This window comes from Anabrus simplex, chromosome 8 (assembly GCF_040414725.1).
Source record: "Anabrus simplex isolate iqAnaSimp1 chromosome 8, ASM4041472v1, whole genome shotgun sequence".
NCBI classification, from domain to species: domain Eukaryota; kingdom Metazoa; phylum Arthropoda; class Insecta; order Orthoptera; family Tettigoniidae; genus Anabrus; species Anabrus simplex.
In genome coordinates, this window is record NC_090272.1 from 162,153,828 (window position 1) to 162,170,528 (window position 16,701).

Below are 16,701 nucleotides of genomic sequence, written 5' to 3' on the forward strand. Positions count from 1 at the left end.
CACTGCCAATAATTCATTTACAAGATAATAATGTCCACAATAACAACAACAACAACGGAAAATGTATTACAGTACACATAAGACAAACTGACCTATCTAGTTGAAGCCACGTTTATTAGGGGAAGTTCGTGTAATTTGGACCACATGGCTTGAAACGTCAATTACTCTACTTACATTAATGAACATTTCTCAAATTGTATACACGGAAATTGGTATAATGTATCCAATTATTTGGTGAAAACAAATGTTAATATTATCTTTAGAAGTTGTTTCAATGTAACATTTATTCTAAAATTTGTTATCGTATAATCTGGATCGATAGCCTGTAATTTGGACTGGTAAATATATACACTTGTACGTTATTTAGTGTACTTAATATGAAATAATAATCAATGAAATACCACATCATGAATTGTGGTCGTTACTTTGGGCATGTAGAACAATAACAAAACAATTCATCCTGAAGTTTGGTGCAGTTTTCATGAGCGCAATTCTTGCAACTATAGCACTGAATCCAATCGTCATAACAACAGTTGTCGCATACAATACCGTCAGATAGCTCCTCATTTGTAATAACGTAGGCTGAGTGTGTCTCTAACCAGTCCTCAGATTCAGGTAAAAATCCCTAACCTGTCCGAGAATACAACCCGAGACCTCCGTGCAAGAGGCACACATGGTACCCCTACACAGCAGGGCCGGCCACAAATTATAAAACAAGTTATTTTAGAATACCCATGATCATGCAACCAATCTATGAAGTAATCCAATCTCACCCATTAGATTTAAAGAAGGAGGCGCAGCTATATTTCAAGAACTAAGAAGAAATCACCATATAGCTATAGAGGGTATAAAGTTAATTAAACCCTTATTAGTAATAACATTAACATTACCTAAAATAGATGAAACCCCTGCTAAATGGAGAGAGAAGATTGCTAAATCAACAGAGGCACCTGCATGAGCAATTCCTGAGGAGAGGGGAGGATACACGGTCAACCAGTACCTGCACTGCTTTCCACTAAACTACTTCTAAGTAATAATGTTAACGAAGGAGGTAATAACCAAAAGCTTATATTGTTTATTCCGGGGGAAGGCTATAAAAGGAATCAACAGTAAGACTATGAAGAAACGTAATTACTACAATTGTTTCAACGGTCCAAATTACACACTCTCTGGCAGGTCCGGATCCATGGCTAAATGGTTAGCGTGCTGGCCTTTGGCCACAGGGGTCCCGAGTTCGATTCCCGGCAGGGTCGGGAATTTTACCCATCATTGGTTAAATTCCCTGGCACGGGGGCTGGGTGTATGTCTTGTCTTCATCATAATTTCATCCTCATCACGACGCGCAGGACGCCTACGGGAGTCAAATCAAAAGACCTGCACCTGGCGAGCCGAACCCGTCCTGGGATCTCCCGGCACTAAAAGCCATACGCCATTTCATACTCTCTGGCAGTCTAAATTACACGTCATGAAAATATTTAATACAAACCAAATAATATGCAATTCAAAATTTATAAATGAAACTGTGTAAAAACTTGTGTAGATATTTAATGAGTACTTGTGAAAGCTAAACACAGTTCTTTTTTTGCGTCGCACCGACGTAGATAGATCTTATGGCGACGATTGGGTAGGAGAGGCCTAGGAAGGAAGCGACCATGGCCTTAATTAAGGTACAGCCCCAGCATTTGACCGGTGTAAAAATGGGAAACCACGGAAACCATCTTCAGGGCTGCCGACAGTGGGGTTAGAACCCACTGTCTCCCCAGATGCAAACTCACAGCGCTAAACACCTTCTAGGCTGAAATAACTACTTCACAGTACACTTAATTGTCACCATTTAAGCAAACAAGGAATGTATTAAGATTGTTTTGGCCCCTCACCCCCCCCCCCCCCATTTCAACCTTAAGTCCAGCAGCAAAATGACTTCCAAGTAAAAAGCTGTCATCTGCTGTCTTGCTGATCTTTCCTCAGATAGGGGGTGACCAAACATGCAAATATCAGGAATATTACCGGTTCAATTTATATGCAGGTCCGAATTACACGGACCTTCCCTAACAATAATCAGACTATTAACCAGATAACGTATCTGGTTTTTACCGGGGACTGTTTTGTATTCTTGATTAATATGGAAGTAAAATTTGGATATTTCTTTAGTATTATGACAAAATGACTTATCTTGGTAGTGTCAAATGATTGAGAGCATTGACCTTAGTAGGATACTGAAAAAATTAAAAACAAAGAATTGAGTTACAGTTTTTTCCGGAATGAATGGTATATTGTATATTGCCCAATAATACCCCTCCTCCAATAGCATAGAGTGATAAGATAGTGTACGGTCTCCAGTAAAAAAAACAATTTTAATACATCATACCAAAAATGCCCGTGTTCGTGTAGCCACGTACCAGAAACTATAGAATTCTAGATCCACTTTACTCCTTTAGCAGCGTTCCTACATAAAGTGCACTAGACAGCTTGATAGGACGCTGCAGTCTATTTTGTGTATTTTATTCAAGAGCACGGGCAAGCACTTCAACGTTCAAAGTTGTCCCCAGTTGGAGAGTATTTAAGGAGACAGGGAGACAGAAAAAGGAAACTAAAAGAAAGATAGTAAATGGGAACGTATAAAGGACTGCAGTGCATGCGGTATAGCTACAAAACGGGGAATTTGAGAGGCAAATTTTCCCTGTGATAAACATATCTCTTTGAAGTAATGATGTATTCCTGAAATGTGGTATATAGTACAAAGGATCTCTCACATAAAAAAAAACAAGCTTTCAAATATATTTTATTTTATGCTATGTCCAAATTCATGTCTTTAGGTTCATCAGAATAATATCAAACTTCACGGTACTGTAGTCATTTACGCGACAAGATAACTTCACTACGTCATGTGCTTTGCCTTTTGAATGAGATCGGTTCTTACGTGGAGGGCTTTGATTGTTAGAATGGCGGGCTCTGAACTGAGCATAGTGTGCATATACGTAGGAAAATTCAAGATAATATGAAATAAAATATAGCAAGTTAGAGCTTAGCCGGGAAGTCCAGGTACTTGCGCACGGGTTTAGTTTTGGTGTGGACAGGCTTAGTAGTTCAGGTGGTAGAGCGCTGGTGTTCTGAGGCCAAATTGGCAGCTTCGAACCTGGATCAGACCGGTGGTATTTGAAGGTCTTCAAATATATCAGTCTCGTATCGGTAAATTTACAGGCACGTAAAAGAACTCCTGCGGGAAAACTTTCCAGCACCTCAGCGTCTCGGAAACCATTAAAATATAGTTAGTTGTACATAAAATCATTATTATTGTTATTATTAATATACTACCACTTTTCCTACATCTGTGAGGTTACGGGTGCGAATTGTGTTGCACATGTGGATTTGGCCCTGTTTTATGGCCGGATGCCCTTCCTATATGGAGGGGTGTAAAACTTTCTTCAGCTTCTCCCAACAACTTTTCGGAGTCACTGGAGCCCCTAGGATAATTTTGGTTTTGGACGGTGTTTAAAAGCCGGATTGTCCTTCCTGACGCCATGTGATTTTTTAGATGAAAATCTCAACCCATAATTGACCGGGGTTCGAACCTCAGCCTTCCGGTGGGAAGCCATCAGCTAATCCACTGAGATAATCGCGCCCCCCATTATTATTATTATTATTATTATTATTATTATTATTATTATTATTATTATTATTATTATTTTCGGTCTCTGGAATGGAATCGTCCATCACAGTACTTCGCGAAGTGTAAGTTCAGTCCATAACAGGGTGTCCAGCTGGTAATTTTACGGCAGAATGCGGTGCTCGCTGTCTCACTCCCTGAATCAACACTCCAATGTACCCCCACTCTTTTCCTCCCTGCTAGCATAACTCTCTCCACGCATCTTTTAGTGCAACGATATTCCAGATGATCTATAGTATATAAGGGCGAAAGTGTTTCACGCATTCGTATTAGAAATTCATCTCAGCATTTCAACTCATAAATAAAGCCTCACTCTTGGCCGTGGCAGCAAAAATAACGAATATAATACAAAAGGTTCTGCACACCGAAAGCAAGCTTTATAAATTAAGGATGTTTCTGAGTGTTTAATAATTTAGTCCTCTGAGGTGAATGAAATAAAATAGGTCAGGTAGGAAGATAATAGGCCCGTCCATGGAGGTCAAGAGAAATGAGAGACTTAGAAGGTATTGTTAGGCTCTGCATACTATTATTTATGATAATTATATGGAAGCAGAATAATCTACAGTGATAGAAATTAACTGTTAACCACATGTTTATTTATTCAGAGATTTGCAGACTGAATACTGAAGTGTACGGCAGGTCATAATGAAATACAATCTACAGAGTGAGCCTCAGTCGAGTTGCTGGTTATTCCCTGTGGATGGTGCAGTAGCCACCTAACTCATATAACTCGCCTAGTAATATTATGGTCTCGCCCAGCTCGATAGCTGCAGTCGCTTAAGTGCGGCCAGTATCCAGTAATCGGGAGATAGTGGGTTCGAGCCCCACTGTCGACAGCCCTGAAGATGGTTTTCCCTTTTTTCCCATTTTCACACAGGCAAATCCCGGGGCTGTACCTTAATTAAGGCCACGGCCGCTCCCTTCCACTTCCTAGGCCTTTCCTATCCCATCGTCGCCATAAGACAAATCTGTGTTGGTGCGACGTAAAGCAAAGAGCAAAAATGTATATATATCATGGTCTCAGCTAGTCTGCGGTAAGGTTCCGTATAGCATGCAGAGTGATTGCTTCTTATACAGCAGGAATTGATCGTTTTAGAGCGTTTCTGAATTACGTGATGAATACCGTATTTCGATGGGCTGTGGATTTTTAAAGCACGAATCTGTTGGAAGATTGAGAAGAGAGTTCCATGGTACAGCATATTGTGCAGAAATGGTGTCCCGATAAAAACAAAGCTTGGCGTCCTCCCACCTCCTCGTTTAACGCATTGTTGCAGGTAGACAACCCGCTAAAATTATTTAAATGAGCACAGTGACGAATGTATAGCAACACACACACACACACACACACACACACACACACACAAACACACACACACACACACACACTCTGTGCCTTCAGCACTACTGGTTCGCTCCCTTCACCCCTTTACTCCCTCCCCTCCTTTTCAGTTCTGAAATGGGGCAGTGTTGATTGTTTATATCCGGACACCATTTCTGTGTATCCGTGTACATGACAGGCTGAAATGAAAGAAGAAAGTCCATGTCCGTAACCCCACCTGGCTAGTAGAACTCCTTAAGTTAAATAACAAGAATAATAAGCTGCCATGAAAAGTAATCCACGTTTTGAAAACTTTTAAAATTCTATCGATGACTAGTTCTTTACTATCGTGTGGTAACTTTTCTTAGTGTTATTGAAGGCGCTCGACAGTGTGAGAAATGTTGTGTTACACACTGTTTCATTTCGATGAGTTCGACCAGTTCAGTTCACATGTGACTATGAATAATTATAAGTGAGTATGTGTGTGAGAGAGAGAATCTTACGAGTCGTACTTTTCGTTGACGGGTAGTTCTACTTTCTACTACAATTGCAGCTGTACTGTCGTAATGTCATTTAGTGGAGACTAGACAGAGTACAGACAATTTAATACAGAGTTACAGCAATGTCATTGTTGTTAAATTTTAGAGATTCGGAATATTGTTGGCTATGTTAATTTGGGGGGGGGGCTGACTGGCCGAGGCGGTAAAGGCATGCTCGGTTCGCCCGGAAGGACGTGGGTTCGTATCCCCGTCAGGAAGTCTTAAAATGTAAGAAGCGAGATTTCCACTTCCGGAGGTGCAAATGGCCTTGAGGTTCACTCAGCCCACACCAAAAATGAGTACCAGGTTAATTCGTGGAGGCAAAGGCGGCCGGGCGTAGAGCTAACCACTCTACCCCATCACGTGCCGAGGTTAACAATGGTGGAAGCCTTTACCTTCCACTGTTCCAAAGGCCTTCATAGCCTGTACGGAGGTGACTTAGTTTTGCTTTGCTTTTATGTTAATTTGGAGTCCGAGGTAATGTTTAATTTGTCCCCGAATGTATGATTCTATTTTCTTTCTTTCCTAGCCAGATAGCTCTTCGACGTTTTCAGTGACATTTCAACAGTCATCTTCCTGATCAAAAAGGGTAATGCCTACACGGTTTTCCTCAGCGTTAAAACAACCACGACTGCTACGTATTTATAAGGATTTCACAGCCTGTACCTAAATGTTCTTATTTTGGTAGCTCTTGTAGTGTGGTACTGTAACTACAATTGAGGAGCTTTCTAGAAAACACCACTTAAGACATTTATAACAGTTCTTCGTTTTTGTGTTAAAATTGTTGCTAGAATGACGTGCTCACTCATTTTGAAATGTTAATTGGTCGTGAATTAAATGAGGGTCTCCGGATCAAAACCTGCTTAATGCATTTTTGGCCAATTTATTACTGGTGTCTGGAAGAACGGACATAAGCTACTAAAGTACGCGAACGTCTGTATCAAACTCGTTTATTTAGCCTTGTTAAAAGGCTGTTGAATATGAGGCTTCGCTGTAAAACCTGCTTAATGCACTAACGAAATAGGAGCCATCTGTCAGGATTTGTTGGAGATATACAATCAAAAGATTAGCTACATTATTACGAACATTACACACTGTATTGCGGAGCACATTAGCGTGAGGTTGTTGAATTATGGAGGGAATATCAACGCCACTATCTATACGTTCCAAGGACTCCAGGAGTTAGTCCCAAACCCAGACCAATGGAGACAGCCGTAGCCGTCAGACAGATGTATGGAGAATTTTATCCTTTTCTTTTCATGAACCTCATAGTTCACACAGTTTGAAAGATTACTTACGTTCGGAGCCACTAACATCGCGACTTAGCGATTGCGTTACTAAGGGTACCTACGGAAGGAAATTAAAAGGAGGGAGTTAGCTTTTTGTTTACATTGTCTCGCTGGCTCAAACCTACAGCTACACAGATTGGAGAGAAGAGAGTATAACGCAATACTATATAATTTGCAGTCTATTTACTGTATATTATTGTAGCAATGTAGAATACTGTACATTTAAAAGTTTTACTACTTTAAAATCTGTCAGATCACAAGACAAGATCACTATTAATATCATCTATGTAGTAGTAGTAAGTTTGCAATAATTTAAAAACCAAACCGGTATTTAAACGTTAATTCAATGAACTCTATAGCAAAATCTGCCTAATGTAAAATCAAAATGTAAATTTATATCGATTCGTTATAAGTTATCTCATTAAAATACTGTGAATATTCCACGAAAGTAATGCAAAAAACAAGAGAAAACAATTCTAATATTAACGGTTATTCCGCTATTCATTTTTCTCGTTTTTATCAAACTACAAATTATACATTCACCGGGTTTTGCACTGGAGCCCGTCAAATGTTCTATGCGCGGTTTTATACTGGAGTACCAAGAAGTCAATCTAACGAAAATTTTCAACACAAAAAGTGTGTAAAAATTACTTTACAAGAAAGATTCTCAAATATTAGAATTATGATTCGCGTAGGTGCTCCAAGAAATAAGCAATTGAATCGAGCTTCTGATCGATTGTTTCGCCGTAGAATACCATAATCGACTTAGCTATAGTCTATTGTTAAACTGTCTTAATTTTTGATGTACACATAACAGAAGTTCTGCTCTCTAGCTAAATGATCAGCATAACAGCATTTGGTTCGATACCCAGTAAGGGTTTAGTCTCTACGTCTAGGTAATTTCTCTGGCTCGAAAACTGACTGTGTGTGTGTATTAGTGTTAATACACGTCTCATTATTTGCAGCATCCCATCACATTGCCAACCATAGAAAGAAACATGAACTCAAAAGTGAATAAATACCTTTACATAGGGTTGGCATCAGGAAGAACAATCCGCTGTAGACATGGACTTATTCAATTCGGATAGAAATACATCTTTATGTACAGAAATTATTCATTGTTAAATCTGTTTAACAATTAAAATTAGTGTGTTGTATTTTTCTGAGCGTATAAAAGCATTATTTTGCTATGTTGATAAATTACTGCGACAAGTAGGCTGTATAGACTCCTAACTAGCCTCTAAAGTGATGGTAAATGAGTATAGACAGGAAAAAAGAAGTATTTTTTACAGAAAGAAGTTTTACATAGATATATAAGGAAATCAGAAAGTGAATTTCAGGAAAAGTGATCTGTTTGAAAATATGGAGTAATTTGTAGCGTAGTTTTCTCCAGCTCAAATAACATTCTTCATGTCAATCACTCCAGTAGATTTTGCTTGGTTGTCTCACAAACAAACGACCAGAAAAACTCGAAATCGTAAGTGAAATTGATCATTACTCACCTATTTTAGATAAAAATAATGCATTTCTTGGATTTTGAAAATGTACAGACGGAAATAACATTTTTATATAGGGAATTGTTTCACTGTTAAATCTCTTTAATATTAAAATTAGTGTGTTGTGTTTGCCTCTGTATTTAAAAGCACTATTGTCCTATGTTGATACATTACTTCGACCAGTGTATAGGCTTCTAACTAGCCTGTAAACGTTGTGGCCCATTTCCTTCGAGCCATTAGCAATGGATGGCTAGGTTGTGTGATGATGCGAGCTACGTGTAACTCCGCGGTTGGGAACAGCTTCTAAATTATATTGCTCATTGTTTCCCTTCGATTGCAAACGTAAGCGATCATTGCACTATCCATCGTGCTCTAAAACGAATCATGTCTTACTGGGACCTGGAGAAAAAAAAATAGTGTATATTTCATAGGACAAAATGTATCCTTTTCGTAGTTGAAAGTTGATGGCACATCATACGTCTCGTCAGGAACGTTAGTTTTTATTTATTCCTATCCCTCCTTTTTTCGAAATGCCATGTATTCCGGACAATTTGAATATTCTATTCACGTATAACTAGACTGCCTTCTTAGCGCAGAAACTATCCATACCAAGCGAGTTTACCGTGCGGTTAGGGGCACGCAGTTATGAGGTTGCATTTGCGAGAGAGTGGTTTCGAACCTCACTGTCGGCAGCCCTGAACATAATTATCCATTTTCACATCAGGAAAATTATGGGGCTATACCTTAATAAAGAGCATGGCCAATTCCGTCCCACTCCCAGCACTTTCTTCTCCCATCACCGCCATTAGACCTATCTGGTCGGTGCGACGTAAATCAACTTGTCAAAATAAATAAAAGGCCTATCCATCTCTATCCATCTGTACACTATAGCAATACAGCTGCCATTGAATGAATTATAAGGAGGTTGTCCAAAGGAAACTGACAGGAAGAGTTAAGTAAAAGCGTCGTTATTCGAAGAAAATTAACAGTGGGCATGAATTAGTGGACGGCTATGTATGTCAGAAAGAAGCCTCGTTTCGTCGGAAAATGTTAGTGCTCTTCGTGAACGTGCGAAAGCAAAGTGAGTAGGTACGGTTTTTTTTTTGCCATGAGTTATTAATCCAAAATTGCTGTCATCGAATATTCAGTTCATTGTAGCCGATGGTATTACCGGAACGGACATTTACCATCGTACGGAGAATGAGTGTGTATCTCGCGCACTGAACATTGTTCAGATTGTATTTGCAATTTCATACATGACGAGGAAGGAGATCCTAAAAGCAGGTCAGGCAAGTGAGAAAATGAAAGGAGAAATGGACTTTTCAAGAGATGACGGTTCGCAAGCAACGGTGAGTAAGGGACACGGGTGAAGAATGACGGACGTTGTTCTCTGAGGGTATCCGCCACCGAGTAGACCGCTGGGCACTTGCTTGAACCAACAAGGAGACTGTATACTTCCTGTATGTTCACGTATTAAAAATGGTAAACTATTACAAAAACTAACAAAAGTCTCAGTTTCATACGGGCAACTTTCATACAATCAGCAATGATATGGTCATTAGAAGATTATAGTCATGGTAAAATCCATGACCTTGCGAATATATTAACTAGATGTAAGGACTACTGTCTACAATCTACAATGGAGAAACAGTACAATTAAGGATAATCGTCTGGCACGGATTTGAAATGGAACCATACATCTTAGCTTAAGAGAAAGAACGGGGAATAGCATCGTTAAGAGTGCGTAAGGCACTTGACCCAGTTGCCGTAGAAGACGAACTCATGAAAGAGACAGGCAACGTAGGTGTGCAGTTCATCAAGGACATTTCCAACAAGATTTGGAGACATGGCATCTAGCCAGCTTACTGCGTTGTATCCATGTTTGTCCCTCTGCAAGGTAAAAAAGGTTACACAGCCAAATATGACAATTAGAGGACCTTAACCGATATTTCTCATGCAAGGATGATCCTGCTCTGTATACTTACAGAGAGGCTTCAAGGTCTTTTTTCTTAAGAGATCTCTCGTGAACAAGCTGGATTTTTTTTTAGGTAAAGGCACAAGAGAACACGTGTTGTGGATCCGTCAGTTGATTGATAAAGCAGTGAATTTTAACTTCCTCTCATCTGCTTTTTAGACTACCGGAAGGCCTTCAGCTGCGTTCGGTGGGAAGTTTCCAGTATTTTTGGGAACGGGTGATCTGCCATCTGATTTGGCTGATAAAGAATGTGTGTGAAGTCAACTCAGCTATGGTAAAAGTAAATGGCATACCGTCTGGGAATTCCGAGATTCATAAAGGTGTCCGGCAGAACTGTGTACTATCACCCGTGCTCTTCAATATCTAGACGAGTACATCATGAGTTCTGAGCTTGAGGTATGGGATTACCCATTTCTTGCTGGTGGTAAGATAATATCCAACCTATATTAAGCAGACGATATTCAACTGGTGAGACTAAAGCGACTTGAGAACGTCTCGAAAATGATATACCTTGGTTGAGTCATTTCTATTTCGCGTAGAGATTAAGAGAACAGCTATGACGAAAACAAAATGAAGAATTTGTCCCATTTATGGAAGCAAAATGAGAGTAGTATCCAGCCTGGTATTTTCAGTTCTCCTTTATAGAGTCGATATGTGGACTCTGAAGAAAATATAGTCTTTTGAAATCGGGTGCTGGCGAAGAATGTTACGCATACTTTGGACAGTAGTTCACGCCACTGATTCCATACAAAACTGCTCAACCTCAGAATTGGAATATTATCAATATGAAAAACAGAGATTTACAAAACTTTGAACACAGTATGCAACGTGGGAATTGCAGCATAGAAAAACTGATCATTCTTGGAAATTTTCTTACAAGAAAGATCGTGAACATGTTTCCACTCAATAGCCGAACATTATCAAGAATATAATTGAGTTGAAACTTTTTGGTGAAGCACGTCCGGCAGAGGACCGCAGGAGATGGGGATACAAGAACAATAACCTCCTCGGAGAGAACTATGTTCAGAAATGAGGGAACGATAAGAGAGGTAGTGTACATGTACTAGGATGATGTAATAATAAGCTGAAATGTTTAAGGGCAGAGTGTCTTCAATTAGCTGTGCTTTCTCCTCTGTTGTCTAACTTGTATATTGCAGACAAACCGCACACTCTCTCCCGGCCAGTCGACCTATGCATACTACCTATAGTGCTGCCAAGCTCAAAACAAGAACTAACACCCTCTAGAAACTTTCTATATCATGGAGAGTTTCTGCATCCACCTCGCGTACATCAGCACTAGCACTAGTATTGGTATATTCTGTACATTATACAGGTGTTTTACACTTGCCTGCACAGCCCTTATATCAAGCAGACTGGTGTAATGCTGAGCCATCTATGAGAATCCTCACTGGTACAATCAAATTCACCACCCATTTTAGTTGCCTATGCTGAGACTTATTCAGCCTCAAGTGACATGAAGTTTCAATAATACGGTCAGAAAACACTCAAATGTCTCCCTGAAGAAAACTTTTTCTTATTCTTGATGACACATCTGTTGGAGTCCTGCGTCTCAAATCTAGATCGCCATCAGTTCAAACAGCATCTCCGCCAGCTGGCCATTCTTCGACGTACTGAATTTAATCAGTACTACGTAACACGCTGGAAATTCATTTCAAGATCTCATCATTGTGTACAGAATGATCGGAAGAGAGGTGTTCAAAGTTCAAAAGGATGAAATGTATTATGCAGAAGCTACTTCTTCAACCATCATTTCGGTTGTTGGTGAACATAAGCGTTATAAAGCACGTATTTATTACCAACTTAACTCTATAGCAGTCACTATATTCTCATCTAACCTTTAAGAAGAGTTCAAGAATAGATTCTTAACTTCGTAGACGACAAGGGCTGATAGGAACGTCTTTATTACAGTTGTTAAAACTCACGACTTCGTCAAGATATACGATGCCATTTTTGCGTCTTCTTTGTTACTCTACCATCCATATAGTAAGCCATGCAACATTATTATGTATTAACAGTTGCATTAGATTTACGTTATAATCTACGTTTAGCCTCTTAAATTATAATCCCAAGATATTTCAGGTTTTAAAACGTTTAGTAAAATTAATTCTCCGAGAACATTCGATCAGCCTAACAGTATGTGCAAATGCATTTAAAATCCCAAACATAAACCTTTTCCGTGTACGTAGTTACTTAACTATCCACAATTTGGCATGCAACTTCTCTTATATTTCGAAGTGTCTGAATAATAATTCCTGTCACAGTGCAAAGGAGAAGACAAGAAGCGAATCAAATGCATCGTTTCTTTGCTTTAGACTATACCATATGGCTACACAATTTAGTGTGTTTTATGCAGAGTTAATATAGAAAATATGGTACGTTATGTTTTTCAGTGAAATTTATTTCATTGTAATGTTTTCTTGCTTTTCAATGTTTAACTCAACAGTGAAACAATTAATGTTGTTAGAAGTTATCCTTGTAGATCTGGGTTCAATTATCAGTACTGACAAAAATTTGTGTGGCAGCGGTGTTAGTACAGTGAAATGAAATGTAGTATGGCTTTTACTGCCGGGATATCCCAGGACGGGATCGGCTCGCCAGTTTCAGATCTTTCTATTTGACGCCCGTAGGCGACCTGCACGTCGTGATGTGGATGAAATGATGATGAAGACAACCAATTAAGGTTTAAATCCCCGACCCGGCCGGGAGTCGAACCCGGGACCCTCTGAACCGAAGGCCAGTACGCTGATCGTTCAGCCAACGAGTCGGACGCTAGTACAGTATACGGTTAAAAAGAAACATGCAGCTATCATTCATTAGGGGTGTGCGTGGAAGGAGCTAAATCACCTAGTGATTAGGACACGAATGTTATTACTATTGTAACTAAACATTATGAATGCTAACTTTTCACAAAGTATCCACTACTGGAAGCATTTCATAAAATTTACATTAATACAGTCGCGCTTTTATCGTAATTGCTCCTGCGAAAACCGCTATGCGATAATGATGGATAAATACTGACCCGCAGCACATATACCTTAGAGTGAATTCTTTTAAATTACTCCTACAATATTGAACCATAGATGATAAAACGTTGCCGGCCGAAGTTCTAAGCTGACATGTTTTCCATACAGATATGTTCTTCTAAAAATGTTTAATAAACCCTTATTTAAAAAGAAAATTTCAATTATCATTCTGCATAACCTACATTTATAATCAATATTGAATTTAAGGAATATTAAATCTACTTGTATTCAAATAAATAATCAGGTAAGTGAAATGAAGGAGTTAAGGAATATCATTTACTGATTTTTCTGTTGGCTTCCTAGCGGGCAAGATAGCAGTGCGATATCAGACTGGATGTGGTTTTGTTTCTAATTAGATGAAAACATTAAAATAATCACCTCCGTGGAACTCACTCAATCTCTTTCAGCTTAAAATAGAAGCGGATACCAAAATAATTTCTATGATTATTTAGGAGCCAGATTTGGGGCTGATTTTTCTTCTTGTTCTCACTGATTTTCCCATATTGTGATCAGGTTACAGGTGCAAACTGCATCACACATTTGGACTTTGCCTTCCTTTCGGCATGATGCTCTTTGTGGAGGGATGTGGTTCCTATTTAATATTTCTGTGATGTTTACTATTGTGATGGGTTTCGTGTGTACATGAAGAGGTGTGAATAAAGAAAAACACACACACTCTCAATCTCCGAGTAAGGGAAATGAACTAAATGTGGCAAAAATCCTTGCGCATGCCGTAAATCGAAGCCTGGTGCCTCTGTTCCTCGACACTGATCATTCGGCCAAGAAGCCGGCCTTGGAACTAATAATTCTATTACTCTAATTACCAAGGTTTGGGTAATAGATATTATTATCTTGTCCATAGGGCTTCATAACGAGCTCGATAGCTGCAGTCGCTTAAGTGCGGCCAGTATCCAGTATTCGATAGAGAGATAGTGGGTTCGAACCCCACTGTTGGCAGCCCTCAAGATTGTTTTCCGTGGTTTCCCATTTTCACACCAGGCAAATGCAGGGGCTGAACCTTAAGGCCACGACCGCTTCATTCCCACTCCTAGCCCTTTCCTATCCCATCGTCACAATAATACCTATCTGTGTCGGTGCGACGTAAAGCAACTTGCAAGAAAAAAAAACGGCTTCATAGTCTTCTCTAAAAGGGTTTCCTTTCACCTCTAAATTATATGTGCCTAATTTGGAGAACATTTAGCAAAGATCTCACAAACTTTCAGAAGAGGAATTTTTGCATTAATCATCCTACAATAATAATAATAATAATAATAATAATAATAATAATAATAATAATAATAATAATAATAATAATAATACTGGCAATGTGATTGTCAGGTCGGAAATAAAATGTACAATAAGTGAATCTTTAAATTGTTTAGGGTGTGCATTCTCCCGGGATGGTAGTGTACAAAAAGATGTTAATCGGAGGAGCAACAAGGATAATCCATTAAGCTCTCAATTGCAATCATTCTTAGTCAGTGTGAAAGAAGTCCGCTCCCGAACAACATTATCTTCATCTGTTTCCATAGCGACTGTCCTGTAGACCAGTAAAAGCTGTGGATTCAAAATATATTATTCGTAAGTTGAAGGTAACAGGCATGAAGTTAGCGAAAGTGATTGTTGGTAGAAATAGATGGAAATAATGACAGGAGGGTACTGGAAGTTGAGAGATAAAGGTCACATTAGGAATGAATTCGATGAATATAGCTGTCAACACAAATTGGTTTCGGGTCATGCGAGGCGTATGGTGGAGGAAATTTTGCCTGGGAAAATTATGTACTAGGCTACGGAGGATAATAGATGTAGTGGGAGACCAATATGACTATAATTAGACTCGGTTTTCAATGAATTGGTGATCGCTGGTGTGAAACTAAGGGAGACCACTACACTGGTTTCAAATAGAAGCTTGTACAGACACGCAGTTCATTCACAGAGGGTTGTAGGCTGAACGTTGTAAGACATAAAATAATGTCTATAACGATTTATAAAATATAGTAATATACTTTTATGATTTTCGAAAACTTCTAAGTGCCGAAATAGTTCCCTGTTGAAGTTCTTGGTTTTCAGTGATTAAATAGACACGAAGCCTGCATATTTGAACACCTCCGAAGACCATCGAATTGAGCCGGTAATGAAACCACCAACTTCAGCTCCGAAGGCCAGCATCCTACCGTCTGAGTTACCCGAACTCACGATGTTTGTACCGAACAACCACTGAGATTATCGATCAAAATTACTGATATATACAGTGTGTCTAACCTAATAGTCGAAAGACACCTTTCATCTTGTACGAGTATTTAGTTTAGTTTATTGCCTTCCTTATACGGCGGGGCTCAGGCTGTGAATAATGCTATTATCCCAAACCACACTATACAACACCGTTATAAAACTTATAGGGGAATGTGAATAGTATACATTGTTAGTTAATCATATTTCTTAATATCATTAAACTTATTTATCTCTATAATTTATTGATAATTAAGAACCAAATATGTTTCGTTACGTTAGTGAGATCTACTTTCTACATTTTTGAGTACCATATTAACAATTTCCTTTCAAATAGACTCGGGTTGCCTATTTCTCTAATTTCATCTGAGATTGAAATCCAAAAACGTATGGTAGCAGGTATAAATGATTTGTTACATGAGTTACTATGATGAATGGAAATCGACAAGAGTGATAGTGTGGATGACTTGAGGGAGATCTATCAGAAGAGGAGAGGCATTTAAAGTCTATTCTGAGATAGTCTTGTTTGCTTGTTTGCCGAACATTGTGGAGGGGGTGAAACAGTGTGGTATTTACTTCATTCGGTCAATCTTAGCCATGACAGCTGAGAGATGAAAGGGCTGATATGATTTTGGATCGGGATATTTAATACGAATCGAGCACAAGCATTTTAGACTCACTATAGTGGACATGAACGTTCTTTTCTCATACTGTTTTAACTACATCTCCGTAATCAAATACTTGGAATATTAGACTCTGAAATAATAATTTTCTTGTGTTTTTTTGGAAGGAAGTTCGTCATCCTTTTTACATAATTTTTTGAATTCAAATTTGACCATTATTTGTGACATGCTCCGACCGACTTAAGAATTTATCGAATACTACTCCAAGGTTCTTTACATAATCACTAAATATTACTGGTATGTCCGACTCATTGGCTGAATGGTCAGCGTACTGGCCTTCGGTTCAGAGGCTCGCGGGTTCGATTCCCAGCTGGGTCGGGGATTTTCTCCTTCATTGGTTAATTCCAATGGCCCGGCGGCTGGGTGTTTGTGCTGTCCCCAACATCCCTGCAACTCACACACCACACATAACTCTATCCTCCACCACAATAACACGCAGTTACCTACACATGGCAGATGCC